The 26,947-nt window shown below is 40.4% G+C and overlaps 1 pseudogene; it reads right to left on the bottom strand.

The window, feature by feature from the left end:
• The window catches only part of LOC114890318, a 42,372-nt pseudogene that overhangs the window by 1,317 nt on the left and 14,108 nt on the right, over positions 1-26,947 (bottom strand).

Raw genomic sequence — 26,947 nt, 5'->3', positions numbered from 1 at the left:
CTCAGACTACTGAAAGGGCAAGAAAATCTCCACATAACTGGGTAGGAAACAAGAAAAGAAAAAAAGGCGAGAGAGAAATCGGGCTGGGACCTGCACCCCTGGGAGGAAGCTGTGAAAGAGGAAAGGTTCCTGCACCCTGGGAAGCCCCCTCTCCCTGGCGGGGAGATCAGCCAGGACAGAGGGGTAGCTTCAGAGCCTCAAAGGAAAGCACAGAAGCTGGTTTGTGGCAGCCGGAGCAGAGGGAGAACTGCACAGTCAGTGCCACCACCCTGCACTCCCCAGGCTGACGTGCATGTCCGCCAGTGCCGGCAGGGGCTGGGTGCTGGAACTCAGGCTTTGGAAATCAGAACCAAGGAGAGGACTGGGGGTGGCTGTGTGGAGACAGACGTGGGGGGCTGGAATTCAGTGCGACTTCAGGAGGGGGTGTACATAGAGGAAGTCTGGGCCACCTTAGAGGCCAGGTGCCATTGTTTGTGGGGGGGGGTGCCCGAGGGGAGTGGCGGGACCTGGATTGTAGCCTTTTTCCCTGTGCGTGCACTCACAGAGAGGAGGACACTGGCTGCACAGGCTCCAGGGGCAATGGCAGACCCCTGCCACCTCCCTCCCAAACCCCGGGAGCAGTCTCAGGCCACTGACACTGCCCCCGCCCTGGATGCCAGGAGTGGTCACGCCCCCCTGCCACCTCCCTCCCAGACTCCAGGAGTGGTTGCAAGCCATGTCCACATGCATAGCGTATCCCTGGGGCATGCCTGAGCTGCCTGCCACTGCCAAAAACCCCAAGACTGGGCACCAGCCACCGCATCTGCACACCCCCTATCAAGGGGATAATGACCAACACACACTGAGGAAACAGGTGACAGGCATCCATACTAAAAACAGCCCTCACATCAAATATATTGAACTCACACAAGCTACACAGGGATGATCCCACATATAAATAGCCCTCCAAGACCACTGTAGATAAATGTTTCTCCTAAATTCACAGAGTAAGAGAAATATAAGTAAAATGAAGAAACAGAGGAACTACTTCCAGTTAAAAGACCAAGAGCACTCCCCTGAAAGAACCGACAATGAAGCAGACCTCTTCAGTCTAATAGACACAAATTTCAAAAAGGAGATAATGAGAATACTGAAGGAATTAAGAAAGGCTATCAACAGAAATGCAGAGTACTGTAAAAAGGAACTAGAAACTATAAAGAGGAACCAAGAAAAATTAGAAAACTCATTTGCAGAGACAGAAGCTGAGCTAAAGGCAATGAAGAGCAGAATGAATAATGCTGAAGAAAAAATAAGTGACCTGGAAGATAGGATAATGGAAATCACCCAATCAGGACAGCAGACAGAAAGTCAAATTAAAACAACAAAAAAAAATAAAAGCAATATAAGACACCTATGGGATAATATAAAGCATGCCAACCTACACATAATAGCAATTCCAGAAGGGGAAGAAAGAGAAAAAGGGATCCAAAATATATCTTAAGAAATTATAGCTGAAAATTTCCCAAACCTAAAAAAGGAAGCAGATATCCAGGTACAGGAAGCATAGACGGTCCCAAACAAGATAAACCCAAAACAGACCTACAACAAAACATATTATAATAAAAATGGCAAAAGTTAACATAAAGAGAGGATTTTAAAGGTAGCAAGAGAAAAACACAGTTAATTACAAGGGAACCCCCATAAAGCTATCAGCTGATTTCTCTACAGAAACACTGCAGGCCAGAAGGGAGTGGCAAGATATATTCAAAGTCCTAAAAGGGAAAAATCTGCAACCTAGGATACTCTACCCAGCAAGATTATCACTTAGGATAGAAGGAGAGATTAAAAAAAAATTTTTCAGACAAGCAAAAACTAAATGAATACAGCAATACTAAACCTATCCTAAAGGAAATATTAAAAACTCTTCTCCAAAGAGAAAAGAAGTAAGAATCTACAGGAAAGAGAAAATCACAATTGGAAATCACTTAAATAAGCCAGTACACAGATTTTTTAAATCAAAAAATTTTCTGTGAAAGTGATGATAGCGCACAATGAACAGCAGAAGGATGAACCTGAAGATGTAAAAGATGACATCAAAATCATGAAATATGGGGAAGGAGAGTAAAAAAGTGTAGTTTTTTGTTTTTGTTTTTCCTAGAATGTGTTTGAGCCTATATGACTACCAGTCTAAGGTAAATAGATATAGGAAGCAGTTAACAAACTATGTTTTGATCAAATCAAAAACATACAAATCAAAACATACAAATAGATTCACAAATCAAAAACATACAATAGAGTCACTGAAACCAAAAAGAAGAGAATATAGGTATAATACAAAAGAAAATCATCAAGCCACAAAAGGAAAAACAAAAAGAAAAGGAAAGGGACAAAGAAGAAATATAAAATCAATGGGAAAACAAGGCTGAAAATGGCAATAAGTACATATCTATCAATAATTACCTTAAATGTCAATGGAATAAGTGCTCCAATCAAAAGACACAGAGTGGCAGATTGGATTAAAAAAACAGGAGCCTACAATATGCTGTCTACAAAAGACACACTTTAGGGCAAAGGACACACACAGATTGAAAGTGAGGGCGTGGAAATAAATATTTCATGCAAATGGAAATGACAAGAAAGCGGGGGTCATGATACTCGTATCAGACAAAATAGACTTTAAAACAAAGGCTATAAAGAAAGATAAAGAAGGACACTATATAATGATAAAAGGATCAATACAAGAAGAGGATTTTACACTCATCAACATACATGCACCTAATATAGGAGCACCCAAATACATAAAACAAATACTAACAGACATAAATAGAGAAATTTACAGGGATACAATAATAGTAGGAGACTTTAACACCCCACTCACATCAATGGACACATCTTCCGGTTAAAGAATCAATAAGGCAACAGAGATACAAAATGATGCAATAGAACAGTTAGACTTAATTGATATTTTCAGGACATTACGTCCAAAAAAATCAGAATACACATTCTTTTCAAGTGCACATGGAACATTCCCTAGGATTGACCACATACTAGGGCACAAAACAAGCCTTAACAAATTTAAGAGGATAGAAGTTATTTCAAGCATCTTTTCTGACCACAACAGTATGAAACTAGAAATCCACCACAGAAAGAAAAATGAGAAAAAAACGATTACATGGAGACTAAACAACATGCTACTAAAAAAACCAATGGGTCAACGATGAAATCAAAAAGGAAATTTAAAAACACTTTGAGAAAAATGACAATGAAAACACAACCATACAAAATCTATGGGATGCAGCAAAAACAGTCCTTAGAGGGAAGTTCATAGCAATACAAGCCTTCCTCAAAAAACAAGAAAAATCTCAAACAACGTAAGTTACCACTTAAAAGAATTAGAAAAAGAAGAACAAACAAAACCTAAAGTCATCAGAATGAAGGAAATAATAAAGATCAGAGAGGAAATAAATAAATCAGAGATTAAAAAAATAATAGAGAAAATCAATAAAACCAAGAGCCAGTTCTTTGAAAGGATAAACGAGATTGACAAATCTCTGGCCAAGCTCACCAAGAAGAAAAGAGAGAACACAAATAAACAAAATAAGAAATGAAAAAGGAGACATTACAACTGATACTGCAGAAATACAAAAAAAAAAAAGGCTGTAAAGGACTACTATGAACAATTATATGCCAAAAAATTCAACAACCCAGAAGAAATGGACAAGTTTCTAGAGACATACAGCCCACCAAAACTAAATCAAGAAGAAATAGATAATTTGAACAGACCAATCATTTGAAGTGAAATAGAATCTGTAATTTAAAAACTCCCTACAGGGCTTCCCTGGTGGCGCAGTGGTTGAGAGTCTGCCTGCCGATGCAGGGGACACAGGTTCGTGCCCTGGTCCGGGAAGATCCCACATGCCACGGAGTGGCTAGGCCCGTGAGCCATGGCCGCTGAGCCTGCGTGTCCAGAGCCTGTGCTCTGCAACAGGAGAGGCCACAACAGTGAGAGGCCCGCGTACCGCAAAAAAAAAAACAAAACAAAACTCCCTACAAACAAAAATCCAGGACCAGATAGCTTCACAGGCAAATTCTACCAAACATACAAAGAAGAATTTATACCAATACTTCTCAAACTCTTCCAAAAAACTGAAGAGGAAAGAACACACCAAAGAACATTCTATGAAGCCACCATCACCCTAATACCGAAACCAGACAAAGATACCATCAAAAAAGAAAATTACAGGCCAATATCTTCGATGAATATAGATGCAAAAATTCTCAACAAAATGTTAAACCAAATCCAACAGCACATTAAAAAGATCGTACACCATGAACAAGTTGGATTCATCCCAAATTCACAAGGATGATTCAACATATGCAAATCAACCAGTGTGATACACCACATAAACAAGAGACAAAAACCACATGATCATCTCAGTAGATGCAGAAAAAGACTTTGATAAAATTCAGCATATATCCATGATAAAATCTCTTACCAAAGTGAGTATAGAGGGAACATATCTCAAAATAGTAAAAGCTATTTATGACAAACCCACAGCCAATATAATAATCACTGCTAAAATCTGGAACAAGACAAAGATGCCAACTCCCATGACTTCTATTCAACACAGTATTGGCAGTCCTAGCCACAGCAATCACAGAAGAAAAAGAAATAAGTTATATCCAAATTGGAAGGCAAGAGATAAAATTGTCATTATATGCAGATAATATGACACTACATATAGAAAACCCTAACAACTCCACACAAAAACTACTAGAACTGGACTTCCCTGGTGGCGCAGTGGTTGAGAGTCCGCCTGCCGATGCAGGGGACATGGGTTCATGCCCTGGTCCGGGAAGATCCCACATGCCGTGGAGCGGCTGGGCCCGTGAGCCATGGCCGCTGAGCCTGCGCGTCCAGAGCCTGTGCTCAGCAATGGGAGAGGCCACAACAGTGAGAGGCCCGTGTAGTGCAAAAAAAAAAAAAAACGACTAGAATTGAAATTCAGCAAGGCAGTAGGATACAAGATTAACATACAGAAACTGGTTGAATTTCTTTACACCAAAAATGAAATGTCATAAAGGAAAAGCAACCCAGAAAATAAAATACTTAGGAATAAACCTCACCAAGGAAGTGAAAGAGAACTATAAAACATTAATAAAGGAAACTGAAGATGATTCAAAGAAATGGAAAGATATCCCATGCTGTTGGATTGGAAGAATTAATATTGTTAAAATGGCCATAGTACCCCAAACAATCTACAGATTTAATGCAATCCCTATCAAATGACCCATGACATTTTTCACATAACTAGAACAAATAATCCTAAAATTCATATGGAACCATAAAAGACCCAGAATTGCCCAGGCAATCCTGAGGAAAAAAAATAAAGCAGGAGGCTTAACCTTCCCAGACTTCATACAATACTAGAAAGCTACAGTAACCAAAACGGCACGGTATTGGCACAAAAATAGACATATGGATCAATGGAACAGAATAGAGAGCCTGAAATAAACCCACACACCTAATTAATTAATTGATTAATCTTTGAAAAAAAAAGAGGTAAGAATATACAAAGGGAAAAAGGCAGTCTCTTCAGCAAGTGGTGTTGGGAAAGTTGGACAGCTGCATGTAAATCAGTGAAGTTAGAACACACCCTCTCACCATACACAAAAATAAACTCAAAATGACTTAAGGACTTAAACATAAGACATGACACATAAAACTCCTAGAAGAGAACATAGGCAAAACATTCTCTGACATAAATTGTACCAATGTTTTCTTAGGTCAGTCTCCCAAGGCAATAGAAATAAAAACAAAATTAAGCCAATGGGACCTAATCAAACTTACAAGTTTTTGCACAGCAAAGGAAACCATAATAAGAAAAGACAGCCTACAAATGGGAGAAAATACTTGCAAACAATGCAACAAAAAAGGGCTTAATTTCCAAAATATACAAACAGCTCATACAACTCAACAAAAACAAAAAAAACAAACAACCCAATCAAAAAAGTGGGCAGAAGACCTAAAGAGACATTTCTCCAAGGAAGAAATACAAATGGCCAATAGGCACATGAAAAGATACTCAACATCGCTAATTATTAGAAAAATGCAAATCAAAACTACAATGAGGTACCACCTCACACCAGTCAGAATGGCCGTCATTAAAAAGGTTACAAATAACAAATGCTGGAGAGGGTGGGGAGAAAAGGAAACCCTCCTACACTGTTGGTGGGCAAGTAAGTTGGTGCAGCCACTATGGAAAACAGTATGGAGGTTCCTCAGAAAACTAAAAACAGAATTACCATATGATCCAGCAATCCCACTCCTGGGCATATGTCCAGACAAAACTGTAATTCAAAAAGGCACATGCACCCCTATATTCATCACAGCACTATTCACAATAGCCAAGACATGGAAACAATCTAAATGTCCATCAACAGAGGAATGGATAAAGAAGATGTGGTACATATATACAATGAAATATTACTCAGTCATAAAAAAAGAATGAAATAATGCCATTTGCAGCAACATAGATACAACTAGAAATTATCACACTAAGTAAGTCAGAAACAGAAAGACAAATACTATATGGTATCACTTATAGTGGAATCTAAAATATGACACAAATGAACCTATCTATGAAAGAGAAACAGAATCACGGACATAGAGAATAGACTGGTGGTTGCCAAGGGAGAGGGGGGTGGGAGAGGGATGGATTGAGAGTTTGGGATTAGCAGATGCAAACTGGTATATATAGCATAGGTAAACAACAAGGTCCTACTGTATAGCACAGGGAATTATGTTCAATATTCTGTGATAAACCATAATGGAAAAGAATATGAAAAAGAATGTGTATATGTATAACTGAATCACTTTGCTGTACAGCAGAAATAACACAACATTGTAAATCAACTATACTTCAATTTAAAAAAGTAATAAAAACAATAAATAAATTAGGATACACAATGTACCAAATGCACAACCTCAAAGATTTCTGTGCTGGGAATTTATTCAGATTTGGCCTTTTCCTTTGTGTGTTTTCATTTTGTTTTTACTTTTCCAATCATATATGCTGAATTTAGGAAATCTATATTTTTTAATTTAACAAAATGATGCTGAATTGGAGCACTAATTGATGAGCACTTGACAAGCATCATATCACTTATGCCTCATAACAACCCTTTGAGGCAATTATAGCTATCTCCCCTTGAAGCACAGGGTGCTCAAGTAATTTGAGCATATACGTGTTGATGGAGAATTCAAGCCTGGCTCTAATTAATTTCTGAGGCCAGTATACTCTAACCCTGTGCCATGCTGCCTGCCAGAACCCTTCAGGATCTCTCCTCTTGTGGTTATCTTTAACTGATGTGAACAGCAAAGGTACCAGCATTGAACTTCAATCTCATAAATAATGTGGTGTTAAGACAAGGTTTAAAAAAGTATTAAAGGAGAAGCAGCTGTAGTTTTGACCTTCAGGCTTGAGTCCATCCCCTCACTACCATCTTCTGCCCTCCTGATGAAAGGCACCAGGGGTACTCATACAAGAGTCAGATGTTTGACTAAGGAGTGATCGTACTTCTAAAAGACAGACTGAGACTCCTCTGAGAAAAGGAATAAAAACTCTGGGTTCTGAGCTTTGGTTTCCTCCAATGTAAGGCAAATTTTGAACTACATAATCGAAAGTCCTTAACTTTATGATTCTATGAAGACTGGACTCTTCTGAGGTAGGTGGGCTTCTGTCCAAACTACAATTCCTTGACTGATATAATCAGGGGACGAGGTCCCCTGGCAAGGTCCTCCACATATGCACAGCCTTAGACTTTGAGAAAATTGCCCCCAAGCCAACTGTAAACACCTGCAATTCGGATTGCAGAACTGCCAGCCAGGAAGAATGCCCAGCCAACACCAGTACTCTCACTGCTCAGGGAACACAGTACATTTCTACAACGCTCATTTCAGATGCTTACCACACAGCAGTTAGGAAATTGGAAGCGGTATAGGGAGGGAGATCAAGATGGCAGAGGCGGATGTGAAGCTCACCTCCCCCCACAAACACATCAGAAATGCATCTACATGTGGAACAATTCTCACAGAAAACCAACTAGAAACTGGCAAGAGATCTCCTACACAGCCAAAGCTGCAAGAAAGATCTCTACATAACCAGAGTAGGATGGGAAAAAAAAGTCCTCAGGATGGGACTCTGCCCCTGGGAGTGATCTGTAAGGAAGAGAAGGTCCACGTGGGCAGACCTTCACCCTGGGGAAGCCCTCTTGCCTGCTGAGAAATCTTCTGGGACAGATAGAGGGGCTGGAGAAGCATGCCTGTGTGGGCTTCCTAACATCGGGATGGAGAGAGACATGCACCAACGGCTGGCTGCCGACTTGCCGAGCTTCCCAATCGGAAGGGGCAAACACCCAGGGCCCCTTCACTCCACACCGCAGCATGGCGTGAGATCATGGCAGAGATCTGGTCTAGCTGCGCAGAGACAGACAGGGCACCTGGGGTGTGATCTGGGCCAAACCGTGGAGCCCATTGTCCATGCGTGCACAGTACAGGTGTGGCTGCAGTGCACACTGTCGGTGCACATCAGGTGGCACCACAGGAACAGGCAGGCGCTGGGTGCTGAGTCTTGGATGGACAGGCCCTGGGCAGGAATACGTGACTGTTCATTTCCAAGTGGGAGCGCTCCAGCTCCACCCACTTTACACCACCTCTGGGGCAGACAGATCCTGGGAGAGGTCTACCACAGAGGCAGCCCAGGTCCCAGGTGGCAGCACAGCCATCTCCATTCCTGTAGCCACAGTCCACCAAACCCCGCCTACTCCACACAACAGCCTAGCACTAAGTCTCAGTTGAACAAAATGGAGAAAGTGATGCGACTTTGGGCTGCTTCTGGAAGGAACTGCAGACACCTACACAGATGATGCATAGGTTCACTGTGACCACATGAGCCTTACTTGCTTTAGTGAACACCAACTTTGGGGCAAGGCATGCACTCAAGGACAACAGAACCTGATCAAACCCGACCCTCAGGGCTTCTACTCCAACAACTGGGGAGGAGACCCCGCCCCTGACAGGGCAGTGACAGCCATGGAGCAAAGAGGAGGCCCCACCCCACATCCAGCACAGGCTCTGGGCAGTATACCACCACTCACATTCCCCATCAAGGGGATAATGGCGAGCACACTCTAAGGAAAGATGTGGCTGGATCCATACCAAAACAAGCCCTCACACTAAAAATATTGGAAAACAGTCTACAGAGGGATGCTCCCACATTAAACAACAACAACAAAAAAAAGCCTTCAAGACGACAGTAGGTAACTCTTTCTCCTAAATTCATAGAGACAAAGAAAGTTAGGTAAAATAAAAAGCAGAGGAACTACTCCCAACTAAAAGAACAAGAGGAATCCCCTGAAAGAACAAATGATGATCAGGCCCCATCAGCCTACTAGACCCCAAGTCCAAAAGGAGATAATAAAAATGCTAAAGGAATTAAGAAAGATTATCAATAAATGAAGTTTATTGAAGTTTCACTTCAGTGAAATGAAGTTCACTGTAACAAGGAACAAGAAACTATAAAGATGAACCAAACAAAATTAGACAATCCAATTGCCAAGATAAAAACCAATCTAGAAGCAATGAATAGCAGACTAAAAGACACAGAAGAATGAATGAATGATCTAGAAGAAAGAATATTGGAAGTCACCCAATCAGAACAGCAGACAGACAAATAAAAAAAGAAAAAATGAAAGCAACGTATGAGATTTATGGGATAATATAAAGCATGCCAACCTATATGTAATAGGGGTTCCAGGAGGAGAAGATAGAGAGAAAGGGATTGAAAATGTATCTGAAGAAATTATGGTTGAAAACTTCTCAAATCTAAAGAAGGACACAGATATCCAGGTATAGGAAGCACAGTGGGTCCCAAACAAGATAAACCCAAACAGACCCACACCAAAGCATATCATAATTTAAATGGCAAAATTTAAGGGGAGGATTCTAAAGGCAACAAGAGAAAAACAAAATGTCAGTTAAAAGGGAACCCCCATACGGCTATCAGCTGATTTTTCTGCAGAAACTTTGAGGGCCGGAAGGGAGTGACAAGATATATTCATGGGATATATGAAAGGGAAAAACCTGCAACACAGGGTATTCTACCCAGCAAGATTATCACTAAGAATAGAAGGAAAGATAAAGAATTTTTCAGACAAGCAAAAACTAAAAGAATTCAGCAATACTAAACCTACCCTAAAAGAAATATTGAAAGGTCTTCTCTAAATAGAAAAGAAGCAAGAATCTATAGGAGAGGGCAAATCACAGTAGGAGAGGCAAATATACAAAAGGATTGAAGATCACTTAAATAAACGACTACATAGACTAAAAACAATCAAATTTTATAAAAATGATTATGACTACAATTAACAGCAAAAGGATAAACATGAAGATGTAAAATAGGACATCAAAACCACAAATGTGAGGAAGGGGAGTGTTAAAATGCAGATCTCTTAGAATGTGTTTGAACTTGTAGGACTATCAGTTTAAGCAAGTAGCTATAGCTATGGGTCAACATACTTGAAAACCAGGGTAACCACAAATCAAAAACATATAATAGATTCACAAAAACCAAAAAGAAAGTAACTCAAGCATACTACAAAAGAAAACCATCAAACCACACACACACACAAAAATGAACAAAGAAGAACTGCAAAAACTAGAAAACAAGATTTAAAATGGCAATAAATATGTACCTATCAATAATTACTTTAAATGTCAATGGACTAAATGCTCCGATCAGAAGACAGTGGCAGATTAGATTAAAAAAAAGAGCCTACAGTATGCCGCCTACAAGAGACTCACCTCAGGCACAGACTGAAAGTAAAGGGCTGGAAAATTATATTTCATGCAAATGAAAATGACAAGAAAACAGGGATAGCAATACTCCTACCAGACAAACAAAGTAGACTTTTAACATGTCTTTTTTAATTGAAGTATAGGTGATGTACAATATTATGTAAGTTACAGATGTACAATATAGTGATTCACAGTTTTTAAAGGTTATACTCCATTTGTACTTATTGTAAAATATTGGCTATATTCCCCATGCTGTACGATATTTCCTTGTAGCTTATTTTATACCTATTACTTTGTACCTCTTAATGCCCTACACCCCTAAATTGCTCCTCCCCTCTCCCCACTAGTAGCCACTAGTTTGTTCTCTATATCCAAGTCTACTTTTTTGTTGTATTCACTAGTTTTATTTTTCAGATTCCATGTATAAGTGATATCATACAGTATTTGTCTTTCTCTGTCTTACTTATTTCACTTAGCATGACACCCTCCAAGCCCATCCATGTTGTTACAAATGGCAAAATTCCATTTTTTCTATGGCTGAGTAGTATTCCATTATATATATACATATATATGTACACACATATATATACACATACATATATATATATATATATACACACACATACCACCTCTTCTTTATCCACCTACTAATAGACACTTAGGTTGCTTTTACATTTTAGCAATTGTAAATAATGCTGCTATAAACATTGGGGTGCATGTATCTTTTCAAATTAGTGTTTCTGGGTTTTGGGGGGGGATATATACCCAGGATTGAATTGCTGGGTCTTATGGTATTTCTATTTTCAGTCTTTTGAGAAATCTCCGTATTGTGTCCACAGTGACTGTACCAATGTACATTCCCATCAACAGTGTATAAGGATTCCCTTTTCTGCACATCCTTACCAACATGTTATTTGTGGTCTTTTTGATGACAGCCATTCTGACAGGTGTGAAGTGATATTCATTGTGGTTTTGGTTTGCATTTCCCTGATGATTGGCAATGTTGAGCATCTTTTCCTGTGTCTGTTGACTATCTGCATTTCCTCTTTGGAAAAATATCTATTTAGTTCTGCCCATTTTTAAGTTGGGTTGTCTTTAGTTTTTTTGATGTTGAGTTATATGAGCTGTTTATATATTTTGGATATTAACCCTTTGTTGGTCATTATTTGCAAATATTTTTTTCCCATTCAGTAGGTTGTCTTTTCATTTTGTCAACAGTTTCCTTTACTGTGTAAAAACATTTAAGTTTAATTAGGTCTCATTTGTTAATTTTTGCTTTTATTTCCTTTGCTTTAGGAGACAGAGCAAGAAAAATATTTCTACAATTTCTGTCAAAGAGTGTTTTCTGCCTATGTTTTCCTTTGGAGGTTTATGGCATCTGGTCTTATATTTAGATCTTCAATCCATTTTGAGCTTATTTTTATATATGGTGTTAGAGAATATTCTAATTTCACTCTTTTACATGTAGATGTTCAGCTTTCCCAGCACCACTTATTGAAAAGACGGTCTCTTGTCCATTGTACATTCTTGCCTCCTTTGTCATAGATTAATTGATCATAAGTGTGTGGGTTTAGTTCTGGGCTCTCTATTATGTTCCATTGTTCTATGTGTCTGTTTTTGTACCAGAAGCATTCTGTTTTGATTACTGTAGCTTTGTAGTATAGTCTGAAGTCAGGGTGCATGGTTCCTTTATCTCTGTTCTTCTTAAGATTGTTTTGGCTACTCAGGGTCTTTTGTGTCAGTCACCATACAGATTTTAAAAGTATTTATTTTAGTTCTGTGAAAAATGTCATTGGTATTTTGAAGGGATTGCACAGAATCTGTAGATTGCCTGGAGTAGTATGGTCATGTTAACAATATTAAGTTTTCCAATCCAAGAACACAGTATATCTTTCCATCTTTTTCTGTCATCTTCAATTCTTTCAACAGGGTCTTATAATTTGAGTATAGATATTTTACCTCCTTAGGTAGGTTTATTCCTAGATATTTTATTCTTTCTGATGTGATGATAAGTGCAATGGTTTCCTTAATTTCACTGATAGTTCATTGCTATTGTATAGAAATACAACAGATTTCTGCTGCTTTTGGATGGAATGTTGTATATATATCAATTAAGTCCATTGGTCTAATGTGTCATTTAAGACCCATGTTTCCTTATTGATTTTCTGTTTGGATGATCTAGGCATTGATGTAAGTAAGGGAATTTAACACCCCATTATTATTGTGTTACTATTGATTTCTCCACTTATGACTTAATATTTGCTTTATGTTTTTAAGTGCTCCTATGTTGGGTGCATATATATTGTGCTATTCCCTTCTGGCCTGCAGAATTTCTGCTGAAAAGTCAGCTGATAGGCTTATGGAAGTTCCCTTGTATGTTACTTGTTGCTTTTCCCTTGCTGCTTTTAATAAAGGATACATGTACATGTATAACTGAATCACTTTAATAACACAACTTTTTTTTTTTGCGATATGCGGGCCCCTCACCGCCGTGGCCTCTCCCATCGCGGAGCACATGCTCCGGACGTGCAGGCTCAGTGGCCACGGCCCATGGGCTCAGCCACTCCATGGCACAGGGATCCTCCCGGACCGGGGCACAAACCCATGCCCCCCACATCAGCAGGCAGACCCCAACCACTGCGCCACCAGGGAAGACCCTAACACAACATTTTTAATCAACTATGCTCCAATATAAAATAAAAAATTTTTAAATATTCTTTGTGATTAAAATGGCAAAAAATTAAAGGTAGTGTGTGTTGATGTGGTCCTCTTTGGGTTGATCCTCTATGGGAGCTTCCACACTTCCTGGACTTGGGTGACTGCTTCCTCTCCCAGGTTAGGGACATTTTCAGCTATTATGTCTTCAAATATGTTCTCAGCCCCTTTCTTTTCTCCCTATAATGCAAATATTAGTGCTGTTGATGTTGTCCCAGAGGCCTCTTAACTGTCCCCATTTTCACTTTTTTCTTCCTGTTCAACATCAGTGATTTCCACTACTGTCTTCCAGTTCACAGATCCATTCTTCTGAATCTTTCTATATACAGTTGATGCCTTCTGACGCATTTTTCCTTTAAGTTATTGTATTCTTCATCTACTGTTCTTTATATTTTCTAACTCTTTTTTAAAGACTTCTAACTTCTTGCTCTGTACGTCCTGCTCTGTATATCCATTCTTCTCCCCAGTTCTTTGATCATCTTTATATATCATCAGTCATTACCCTGAACTCTTCCTCAGGTGGATTGCCTATCTATACTTCATTTAGTTCTTCTGGGGTTTTATCTTATTCCTTTGTCTGGAACATGTTCCTCTTTCACCTTGTTTTACATAAGTTGCTATTCGTATTTTTATGTGTCTAATAGGCTAGTTACCTTTACCAAGCTTAGAGAATTTCCTCTCTGTTGGAAACATCCCATATGTCCTAGCAGTGCACTCCCCTCTATATGCTCTAGGGGTTCCCCCATGAGGGCTGCATGGGTCCTTCTATTGTGGCAGATTAAGTGGGAAGTCTGGTAGGTATGGTTGGTCCCCAGTCCAGTTGGTTGCCAGGACTTTCCTTGTGAAATGGCTGTGGCTGCTGGTTGGCAGGGCCAGGTCACAAGTTGGCTGACTGCAGAGGCCCAGGGGACTCGTACTGGCTCATGGGTGGGCAGAGTCAGGGTCCAGAAGACTCCAGGGCTGTTACCTGCCCATTGGTGAGTGAAGCCAGGTCCTGGGGTTACTGCCGGGCTACCGGTAGGCAGAGATGGATCCTGGAGTCTGGTTGCAAGGCTCAAGGGTCCCAGAGCTGGTGTCAGATTGCTTGTGGACTGGGGGTAGTTCCTGACACAGCTGGGTATGTCATCTTGGGTGTCCCAAAGCTTGTGCTGACCTGCTAGTTGGCAGGGCTAGGGCCCAGCTGGTTCTGGGGAAGGGTCTGACCTGCTGGTGGGCAAGCTTTGTCTGGAGACTACAGGTTTGTGGTTTTATTTCTCCCAAAATTAAGTCCTGCTGGCCTTCAAAGCCAAATGCTCTAGGGGCTCATTTTCCTGGTGCAGGGCCTCTGGCCTGGGGAGCCCAAAATTGGGCTCAGACATTTCCTGTGGGAGAACCACTACAATGTAATTATTTTCCAGTGTGTGTCACTTACCCCAGGGGTATAAGACTTGACTATTTCACAACTTCACCCCTCCTACCCATCTCATTGTGGTTCCTTATGTCTTTAGTCATAGAAGATCTTTGTTGGTAGGTCTGGGTCTTTTTCATCTATGGTTATTCTGCAGATAGCTGTGATTTTAGTTGTGATTTTAGTGTGCTTGTGAGAGGAGGTGAGCTCAGGGTCTTTCTATTCTGCCATCCTGGCCAAATTCTACTAAAATGTATTTTCTTAACATTCTATGTTTGAAGTAAACTAAACTGAAAATGAGACAGGAGAAAATACATGTAATCAGGGGCCTATGGTCAGGTCTCCCTTCTTAATTCCATCTCATCTAATCAAGTAGAGACTTGAGAAAACAAAACAGCTTCACTGAAAAAGAGAACATGATCCTCAGACAAAATACTTTAAAAGAGAGGCCATAAAGACAAAGGAGGACACTATTTATTATATAGTGATAAAGGGATTAATACAAGATGAAAATATACTGATTAACATATATGCACCCAATTTAGGAGCACCTAAATATAAAACAAAAACTAACAAAGGGAGAAACTGACAGAGATATAATAGGAGGCTTTAATATTCCACTGACATCAGAGGACACATCATCGAACAGAAAGTAAAGCAACAGAGGTCCTAAAAGACACAGTAGACCAGTTGAACTTAATGGCCATCTACAGGACAGTACATCTAAAACCAGAATATACATCCTTTTCTATTGCACATGGAATATTCTCTAGGGGAGACTACATAATAGATCACAAAACAAGCCTCAAGAAATGTGAGAATAGGAATTACTTCAAACATTTTTTTGACCACGACAGTATGAAATTAGAAATCAACCATAGAAAGAAAAGTGGGAAAAGAATGAACAGTTGGAGACTAAACAGTTTACTAAAAAAACAAAAAAAAAACCCCCAGTGGGTCAATGATTAAATCAAAGAGAAAATCGGAAGGTACCAAGATAAATGACAATAAAAACACTACCAAAAGCTCTTAAAGATGTCTCTGGGAGAGAGGGGGAAGATGGTGGAAGAGTAAGACGTGGGGATCACCTTCCTCCACACAGATACACCAGAAATACATCTACACGTGGAACAACTCCTACAGAGCACCTACTGAACGCTGGCAGAAGACCTCAGACCTCCCAAAAGGCAAGAAACTCCCCCATGTACCTGGGTAGGGCAAAAGAAAAAAGAATAAACAGAGACAAAAGAATAGGGACGGGACCTGCACCAATGGAAGGGAGCCGTGAAGGAGGAACGGTTTCCACACACTAGAAAGCCCCTTTGAAGGCGGAGACTGTGGGTGGCGGAGGGGGAAAGCTTCGGAGCCCTGGAGGAGAGCACAGCAACAGGGGTGCGGAGGGCAAAGCGGAGAGATTCCCGCACAGAGGATCAGGGCCGACCGGCACTCAACAGTCCGAGAGGCTTGTCCGCTCACCCGCCAGGGTGGGCGGGGGCTGGGAGCTGAGGCTCCAGCATTGGTTGGATCGCAGGGAGAGGACTGGCAGCTTGAACAAAGCCTGAAGGGGTTAGTGCACCACGGCTACCCGGGAGGGAGTCCGGGAAAAAGTCTTGACCTGCCAAAGAGGCAAGAGACTTTTTATTCCCTCTTTGTTTCCTGGTGCGCGAGGAGAGGGGATTAAGAGCATGGCTTAAAGGAGCTCCACAGACGGGCATAAGCCGCGGCTAAAAGCGCGGAGCCAGAGATGGCATGAGATGCTAAGGCCGCTGTTGCCGCCACCAAGAAGCCAGTGTGCGAGCACTGGTCACTCTCCGCACCTCCCCTCCTGGGAACCTGTGGAGCCGGCCACTGCCAGGGTCCCGTGATCCAGGGACAACTTCCCAGGGAGAATGCACAGAGTGCCTCAGGCTGGTGCAATGTCACGCTAGGCTCTGCTGCCGAAGTCTGGCCCTGCACTCCGTGCCCCTCCCTCCTCCCGGCCTCAGTGAGTCAGAGCCACCGAAGCAGCTGCTCCTTTAACCCCTTCCTGTCTGAGCGAAGAACAGACGCCCTCCAGCGACCTACACGCAGAGGCGAGGCCAAATCCAAAGCTAAACCCCGGGAGCTGTGAGAACAAAGAAGAGAAAGGGAAATCTCTCCCAGCAGCTGCTGGAGCAGAAGATTAAATCTCCGCAATCAACTTGATGTACCCTGCATCGGTGGAATAACTGAAAGGACAGCGAATCAGCCCAAATTGAGGAGGTGGACTTTGAGAGCAAGGTTATTTTTTCCCCTTTTCCTCCTTTTGTGAGTGTGTATGTGTATGCTTCTGTGTGAGATTTTGTCTGTATAGCTGTGCTTTCACCATTTGTCCTAGGGTTCTCTCCCTCCTTTCTTTTGTTTGTTTTTACTTAAAAAATATTTTTTTCTAAATAATTATTTTCTATTTTAATAACTTTATTTTATTTTATCCTCTTTATTTCTTTTTTTCTACTTTTTCTCCCTTTTATTCTGAGGCATGTGGATGAAAGGCTGTTCGTGCTGCAGCCAGGAGTCAGTGCTGTGCCTCTGAGGTGGCAGAGCCAACTTAGGACACAGGTGCACAAGAGACCTCCCAGCTCCACATAATATCAAATGGCGAAAATCCCCCAGAGATCTCCATCTCAACACCAGCACCCAGCTTCACTCAACGACCAGCAAGCTACAGTGCTAGACACCCTATGCCAAACAACTAGCAAGACAGGAACACAACCTCACCCATTAGCAGAGAGGCTGCCTAAAATCATAAGTCCACAGACACCACAAAACACACCACCAGACGTGGACCTGCCCACCAGAAAGACAAGATCCAGCCTCAACCACCAGAACACAGGCACTAGTCCCCTCCACCAGGAAGCCTACACAACCGACTGAAAAAACCTTAGCCACTGGGGGCAGACACCAAAAACAACGGGAACTAAGAACCTGCAGCCTGCAAAAAGGAGAACCCAAACACAGTAAGATAAGCAAAATGAGAAGACAGAAAAACACACAGCAGATGAAGGAGCAAGATAAAAACCCACCAGACCTAACAAATGAAGAGGAAATACGCAGAACAGCTGAAAAAGAATTCACAATAACGATAGTAAAGATGATCCAAAATCTTGGAAATAGAACAGAGAAAATGCAAGAAACATTTAACAAGGATCTAGAAGAACTAAAGAGGAAACAAAAAACGATGAACAACACAATAAATGAAATTAACAATACTCTAGAAGGGATCAATAGCAGAATAACTGAGGGAGAAGAACAGATAAGTGAGCTGGAAGATAAAACAGTGGAAATAACTACTGCAAACAACATTAAATGCACAAACATTCGGATTATAGGGTTCCCAGAAGAAGAGAAAAAGAAAGGGACTGAGAAAATATTTGAAGAGATTATAGTTGAAAACTTCCCTAACATGGTAAAGGAAATAGTTAATCAAGTCCAGGAAGCACAGAGAGTCCCACACAGGATAAATCCAAGGAGAAACATGCCAAGACACATATTAATCAAACTGTCAAAAATTAAATACAAAGAAAACATATTAAAAGCAGCAAGGGAAAAACAACAAATAACACACAAGGGAATCCCCATAAGGTTAACACCTTATCTTTCAGCAGAAACTCTGCAAGCCAGAAGGGACTGGCAGGACATATTTAAAGTGATGAAGGAGAAAAACCTACAACTAAGATTACTCTACCCAGCAAAGATCTCATTCAGATTTGATGGAGAAATTAAAACCTTTACAGACAAAAAACAAAAGATGAGAGAGTTCACCACCACCAAACGAGCTATACAACAAATGCTAAAGGAACTTCTCTAGGCAAGAAACACAAGAGAGGGAAAAGACCTACAATAACAAACCCAAAACAATTAGAAAATGGGAATAGGAACATACATGTCGATAATTACCTTAAATGTAAATGGACTAAATGCTCCTACCAAAAGACACAGACTGGCTGAATGGATACAAAAACAAGATCCATAAATATGCTCTCTACAAGAGACCCACTTCAGACCTAGAGACACATACAGACTGAAAGTGAGAGGATGGAAAAAGATATTCCATGCAAATGGAAACCAAAAGAAAGCTAGAGTAGCAATTCTCATATCAGAAAAAATAGACTTTAAAATAAAGACTGTTAGAAGAGACAAAGGACACTACATAATGATCAAGGGATTGATCCAAGAAGTTATAACAATTGTAAATATTTATGCACCCAACATAGGAACACCTCAATACATAAGGCAAATACTAACAGCCATAAAAGGGGAAATCGACAGTAACACATTCATAGTAGGGGACTTCAACACCCCACTTTCACCAATGGACAGATCATCCAAAATGAAAATAAATAAGGAAACACAAGCTTTAAATGATACGTTAAACAAGATGGACTTCATTGATATTTATAGGACATTCCATCCAAAAACAACAGAATACACATTTTTCTCAAGTGCTCATGGAACATTCTCCAGGATAATCATATCTTGGGTCACAAGTCAAGCCTTGGTAAATTTAAGAAAATTGAAATTGTATCAAGTATCTTTTCCAATCACAACGCTATGAGACTAGATATCAATTACAGGAAAAGATCTGTAAAAAATATAAACACATGGAGGCTAAACAATACACTACTTAATAACGAAGTGATCACTGAAGAAATCAAAGAGGAAATAAAAAAATACCTAGAAACAAATGACAATGGAGACACGACGACTCAAAACCTATGGGATGCAGCAAAAGTAGTTCTAAGAGGGAAGTTTATAGCAATACAATCCTCCCTTAAGAAACAGGAAACATCTCAAATAAACAAGCTAACCTTGCACCTAAAGCAATTAGAGAAAGAAGAACAAAAAAACCACAAAGTTAGTAGAAGGAATGAAATCATAAAGATCAGAAATAAATGAATACGAAATAAAGGAAATGATAGCAAAGATCAATAAAACTAAAAGCTGGTTCTTTGAGAAGATAAACAAAATTGATAAACCATTAGCCAGACTCATCAAGAAAAAAATGGAGAAGACTCAAATCAATAGAATTAGAAATGAAAAAGGAGAGGTAGCAACTGACACTGCAGAAATACAAAAGATCGTGAGAGATTACTACAAGCAACTCAATGCCAATAAAATGGACAACCTGGAAGTAATGGACAAATTCTTACAAATGCACAACTTGCCAAGACTGAATCAGGAAGAAATAGAAAATATGAACAGACCAATCACAAGCACTGAAATTGAAACTGTGATTAAAAATCTTCCAACAAACAAAAGCCCAGCACCAGATGGCTTCACAGTCGAATTCTATCAAACATTTAGAGAACAGCTAACACCTATCATTCTCAAACTCTTCCAAAATATAGCAGAGGGAGGAACACTCCCAAACTCATTCTATGAGGCCACCATCACCCTGATACCAAAACCAGACAAGGATATCACAAAGAGAGAAAACTACAGGCCAATATCACTGATGAACATAGATGCAAAAATCCTCAACAAAACACTAGCAAACAGAATTCAACAGCACATTAAAAGGATCATACACCATGATCAAGTAAGGTTTTTCTGGGAATGCAAGGATTCTTCAAAATATGCAAATCAATCAACGTGATACACCATATTAACAGATTGAAGGAGAAAAAACATATGATCATCTCAATAGATGCAGAGAAAGCTTTTGACAAAATTCAATACCCATTTATGATAAAAACGCTGCAGAAAGTAGGCATAGAGGGAAATTTCCTCAACATAATAAAGGCCATATATGACAAACCCACAGCCAACATTGTCCTCCATAGTGAAAAACTGAAAACATTCCACTAAGATCAGGAACAAGACAAGGTTGCCCACTCTCACCACTCTTATTCAACATAGTTTTGGAAGTTTTAGCCACAGCAATCAGAGAAGAAAAGGAAATAAAAGGAATCCAAATCAGAAAAGAAGAATTAAAGCTGTCACTGTTTTCAGATGACATGATACTATACATAGAGAATCCTAAAGATGCTACCAGAAAACTACTAGAGCTAATCAATGAATTTGGTAAAGTAGCAGGATACAAATTAATGCACAGAAATCTCTTGCATTCCTATACACTAATGATAAAAAATCTGAAAGTGAAACCAAGAAAACACTCCCATTTACCACTGCAAAAAAACTAAAGTATCTAGGAGCAAACCTACCTAAGGAGACAAAAGACCTCTATGCAGAAAACTATAAGATGCTGATGAAAGAAATTAATGATGATACAAATAGATGGAGACAGGTACCATGTTTTTGAATTGGAAGAATCAACATTGTGAAAATGACTCTACTACCCAAAGCAATCTACAGATTCAATGCAGTCCCTGTCAAAGTACCACTGGCATTTTCCACAGAACTAGAACAAAAAATTTCACAATTTGTATGGAAACACAAAAGACCCTGAATAGCCAAAGCAATCTTGAGAACGAAAAACGGAGCTGGAGGAATCAGGCGCCCTGACTTCAGACTATACTACAAAGCTACAGTAATCAAGAGAGTACGGTACTGGCACAAAAACAGAAATATAGCTCAATGGAACAGGATAGAAAGCCCAGAGATAAACCCACACACATATGGTCATCTTATCTTTGATAAAGGAGGCAGGAATGTAGAGTGGAGAAAGGACAGCCTCTTCAATAAGTGGTGCTGGGAAAACTGGACAGGTACATGTAAAAGTATGAGATTAGAACATTTCCTAACACCATACACAAAAATAAACTCAAAATGGATTAAAGACCTAAATGTAAGGCCAGAAACTATCAAACTCTCAGAGGAAAACATAGGCAGAACATTCTATGACATAAATCACAGCAAGATCCTTTTTGACCCACCTCCTAGAGAAATGGAAATAAAAACAAAAAAAGGGCTTCCCTCGTGGCACAGTGGTTGGGAGTCTGCCTGCCGGTGCAGGGGATGCGGGTTCGTGCCCCGGTCCGGGAGGACCCTACATGCCGCAGAGCAGCTGTGCCCGTGAGCCATGGCCGCTGAGCCTGTGCATCCGGAGCCTGTGCTCCGCAGCGGGAGAGGCCACAGCAGTGAGAGGCCCGCGTACCGCAAAAAAACCCCAAACCAAAACAAACCAAAACAAACACAAAGATAAACAAATGGGAGCTAATGAAACTTCAAAGCTTTTGCACAGCAAAGGAAACCATAAACAAGAACAAAAGACAACCCTCCAAATGGGATAAAATATTTGCAAGTGAAGCAAGTGACAAAGGATTAATCTCCAAAATTTACAAGCAGCTCATGCAGCTCAATAGCAAAAAAACCAAACAACCCAATCCAAAAATTGGCAGAAGACCTAAATAGACATTTCTCTAAAGAAGATATACAGATTGCCAACAAACACATGAAAGAATGCTCAACATCATTAATCATTAGAGAAATGCAAATCAAAGCTACAATGAGATATCATCTCACATCAGTCAGAATGGCCATCATCAAAACATCTGGAAACAATAAATCCTGGAGAGGGTGTGGAGAAAAGGGGACAGTCTTGCAATGCTGGTGGGAATGTGAATTGGTACAGCCACTGTGGAGAACAGTATGGAGGTTCCTTAAAAAACTACAAATAGAACTACCATATGACCCAGCAATCCCACTACTGGGCATATACCCTGAGAAAACCATAATTTAAAAAGAGTCATGTACCAAAATGTTCATTGCAGCTCTATTTACAATAGCCAGGAGATGGAAGCAGCCTAAGTGTCCATCATCGGATGAATGGATAAAGAAGATGTGGCACATATATACAATGGAATATTACTGAGCCATAGAAAGAAATGAAATTGAGTTATTTGTAGTGAGGTGGATGGACCTAGAGTCTGTCATACAGAGTGAAGTCAGTCAGAAAGAGAAAGACAAATACTGTATGCTAACACATATATACTGAATCTAAGAAAAAAAATGTCAGGAAGAACCTAGGGGTAAGATGGTAATAAAGACAGAGACCTACTAGAGAAAGGACTTGAGGATATGGGGACGGACCTAATAGAGAATGGACTTGAGGATATGGGGAGGGGGAAGGGTAAGCTGTGACAAAGTGAGAGAGTGGCATGGACATATATACACTATGAAACGTAAGACAGATAGCTGGTGGGAAGCAGCCGCATAGCACAGGGAGATCAGCTCGGTGCTTTGTGACCACCTGGATGGGTGGGATAGGGAGGGTGGGATGGAGGGAGATGCAAGAGGGAAGAGATATGGCAACATATGTATGTGTATAACTGATTCACTTTTTTATAAAGCAGAGACTAACACACCATTGTAAAGGAATTATACTCTAATAAAGATGTTAAAAACAAACAAACACTACCATACCAAATCTATGGGATGCTACAAAAGCAGTTCTAAGAGGGAAGTTCACAGCCATACCGGCCTTCCCCAAGAAAGAAGAAAAATTTCAAAACACCTAACCTACCACCTAGAAGAAAACAAAACCCTATGTCAGCAGAGGAAAGGAAATAAAGATTAAATAGGAAATAAAAGAGAGAACAAAGACAGATCAATAAAACCAAGACCTCGTTTCTTGAAAAGATTAAAAAAGAAAGAAAGAAAAATGACAAACCTCTAGCCAGGCTCACCAAGAAAATAAGACACAAATAAACAAAAGAAATTAAAGAAATAATTGATGCAAGAGAAATATCAAAAATAAGAGATTACTTTGAGCAGTTACATGGCAACAAATTGAACAATGTAGAAGAAATGAACAAGTTTCTAGAAACAGGCTACAAAAGCTGAGTCAAGAAGAAACAGATAACTTGAACAGACTGATCATTTGAAGTGAAATCAAATCTAATAAGCATATTCCCTGCAAACAAGAGTCTAGGACCAGGTGGCTTCACTGGGGAATTCCAAACATACAAAGAACTTATACTTATCTTTATCAATCTATTCAAGAATTGAAAGGAGGGAACACTCTGAAATTTATTCTATGAAGCCACCATCACCCTGACGCCAAAACCAGATAAAGACACTACAAAAAAGATTACAGGCCAGTATCTTTAATATAGATACAAAAGTCAGACAAGAAAAAGTAAAAGACATCCAAATCAGAAGGAAGAGGTAAAACTGTTATTATCTGCAGATGACATGACACTCTAGAGAACTTCAAAGTCTCCACATAAAAACTATTAGGACTAATAAGTGAATTCAGCAAGGTAGCAGGATACAAGATTAATATACAGAAATCTGTTGCATTTCTTTACACTAACAATGAAATAACAGAAAGAGAATGTCAAAAAAATCCCATTTAGTGTCAGGTCAAAAAAATACATAGTGGGTTAACATACTTGTAAAAGCAGGATAACCACAAATCAAAAACATACAATAGACTCACAGAACACAAAAAGAACACAAGTACAATACAAAACAAAACCATCAAACCACGAAAGTAAAAAAAGAAAATAGAAAGAGATATAAAATCAATGGGAAAAGAAAGTTTAAAATGGCAATAAATACATATTAATAATTACATTAAATGTCAATGGACTAAATTCAAAAGATTTTATTATCCAATCTGCCACTCTGTAAGAGCCTACAATATGCTGCCTACAAGAGACTTGCCATAAAAAAAAGGACACACATAGATTGAAAGTGAGGGGATGGGAAAGAAAATGTAAACAGAAAGAAAGTGGGTGTAGCAATACTCAGACAAAATAAACTTTAAAATGAAGGCCATGAGAAAAGACAAAAAAAGGACACTATATGATAGAAGGATTAATACAAGAGCATATTACACAATACAAGAGGATATTACACTTGTTAACGTTATGCACCAAATATAGGAGCACCTAAATACATAAAACAAGTACTAACAGACATAAAAGGAGAAATTGAAAGGAATACAATAATAGTAGGAGACTTTAACACTAATCACATCAATGGATAGATCTTCTGGACAGGAAAAAAAATCAGTAAGGAAACAGAGATCCTAAATGACACAACAGAGACAGTTAGATTTAATTGATACTTTCAGGACATTACATCGAAAAAACCCCGAATACGCATTCTTTAAGTGCACGTGGAATATTCTATAGGATAGACCGCATACTAGGGCACAAAACAAGCCTCAAATTTTAGAGGATAGAAATTACTTCAAACACCTTTTCAGACCACAGTGACATGAAACTAGGAAAATAACCACAGAAAGAGAAATGAGAAAAAATGATTACAGAGACTAAAAAATATGCTACTAAGAAACCAATGGGCCAACAATGAAATCAAAGAAGAAATTTAAAAATACCTTGAGACAAATGACAATGAACAAATAACCACACAAAATCTATGGAATGCAGCAAAACAACCATATAAAATCTATGGGATGTAGCAAAAGCAGTCCTTAGAAGTTCATAGAGATACAGGCCTTTCTCAACAACAACAACAACAAAAAAAAAACAAGAAAAATATTAAGCAACCTAACCTACCACCTCAAATAATTAGAAAAATAACAATCAAAACCTAAAGTCAGCAGAAAGAAAGAAAGAAAGATCAGAGAGGAAATACAATAGAGATTAAAAAATAGTCAAAGAGGATTCCAGGGAGATGGCAGAAGAGTAAGACATGGAGATCACCTTCCTCCCCACAGATACACCAGAAATACATCTACACCTGGAACAACTCCTACAGAACACCTACTAAACGCTGGCAAAAGACCTCAGACTGCCCAAAAGGCAAGAAACCCCCCCACATACCTGGGTAGGGCAAAAGAAAAAACAGAGACAAAAGGATAGGGAAGGGACCTGCACCAGTGGGAGGGAGCTGTGAAGGAGGAAAGGTTTCCACACACTAGAAAGCCCCTTCGCGGGCAGAGACTGCGGATGGCGCACGGGAAAAGCATCGGAGACGCAGAGCAGAGCACAGCAACAGGAGTGCGGAGGGCAAAGTGGAGAGCTTCCCGCACAGAGGATCAGGGCCGACCGGCACTCACCAGCCCGAGAGGCTTGTCTGCTCACCCGCCGGGGCGGGTGGGGCTGGGAGCTGAGGCTCGGGCTTCGGTCTGAGCGCCGGGAGAGGACTGGGGTTGGCAGCGTGAACACAGCCTTCAGGGGGTTGGTGCACCACGGCTAGCCGGGAGGGAGTCCGGGGAAAAGTCTGGACCTGCCGAAGAGGCAAGAGACTTTTTCTTCCCTCTTTGTTTCCTGGTGCATGAGGAGAGGGGATTAAGAGCGCTGCTTAAAGGAGCTAGAGACGGGCGTGAGCCGCGGCTAAAAGCGCAGACCCCAGAGACGGGCATGAGACGCTAAGGCTGCTGCTGCCGCCACCAAGAAGCCTGTGAGCGAGCACAGGTCACTATCCACACCCACCTTACGGGGAGCCTGTGCAGCCCGCCACTGCCAGGGTCCCGGGATCCAGGGACAACTCCCCCAGGAGAACACACAGCACGCCTCATGCTGGTGCAACATCACGCCGGCCTCTGCCGCTGCAGGCTCACCCCTCACTCTGTGCCCCTCCCTCCCCCTGGCCTGAGTGAGCCAGAGGCCCCGAATCAGCGGCTCCTTTAACCCCGTCCTGTCTGAGCAAAGGACAGACACCCTCCTGCAACCTACATGCACAGGCGGGGCCAAACCCAAAGCTGAGCCCCTGGAAGCTGTGAGAACAAAGAAGAGAAGGGGAAATCTCTCCCAGCAGCCTCAGAAGCAGCGGATTAAAGCTCCACAATCAACGTGATGTGCCCTGCATCTGTGGAATACCTGAATAGACAACGAATCATCCCAAATTGAGGAGGTGGACTTCGATAGCAAGATTTATGATTTTTTTCCCCTTTTCCTCTTTTTCTGAGTGTGTATGTGTATGCTTCTGTGTGAGATTCTGTCTGTATAGCTTTGCTTCCACCATTTGTCCTAGGGTTCTATCCTTCCATTTAAAAAAAAAATTTTTTTTCTTAATAATTATTTTTCATTTTAATAACTTTTTAAAATTTTACTTTATCTTCCTATCTTCCTTCCTTCCTTCCTTCCTTCCTTCCTTCCTTCCTTCCTTCCTTC

This window comes from Monodon monoceros, unplaced genomic scaffold (genome assembly GCF_005190385.1).
Source record: "Monodon monoceros isolate NGI ecotype Baffin Bay Population unplaced genomic scaffold, NGI_Narwhal_1 Super_Scaffold_11, whole genome shotgun sequence".
NCBI classification, from domain to species: Eukaryota; Metazoa; Chordata; class Mammalia; order Artiodactyla; family Monodontidae; genus Monodon; species Monodon monoceros.
Note: the sequence above shows the minus strand (reverse complement) of the source record. Positions and strands in the feature narration are given on the sequence as shown.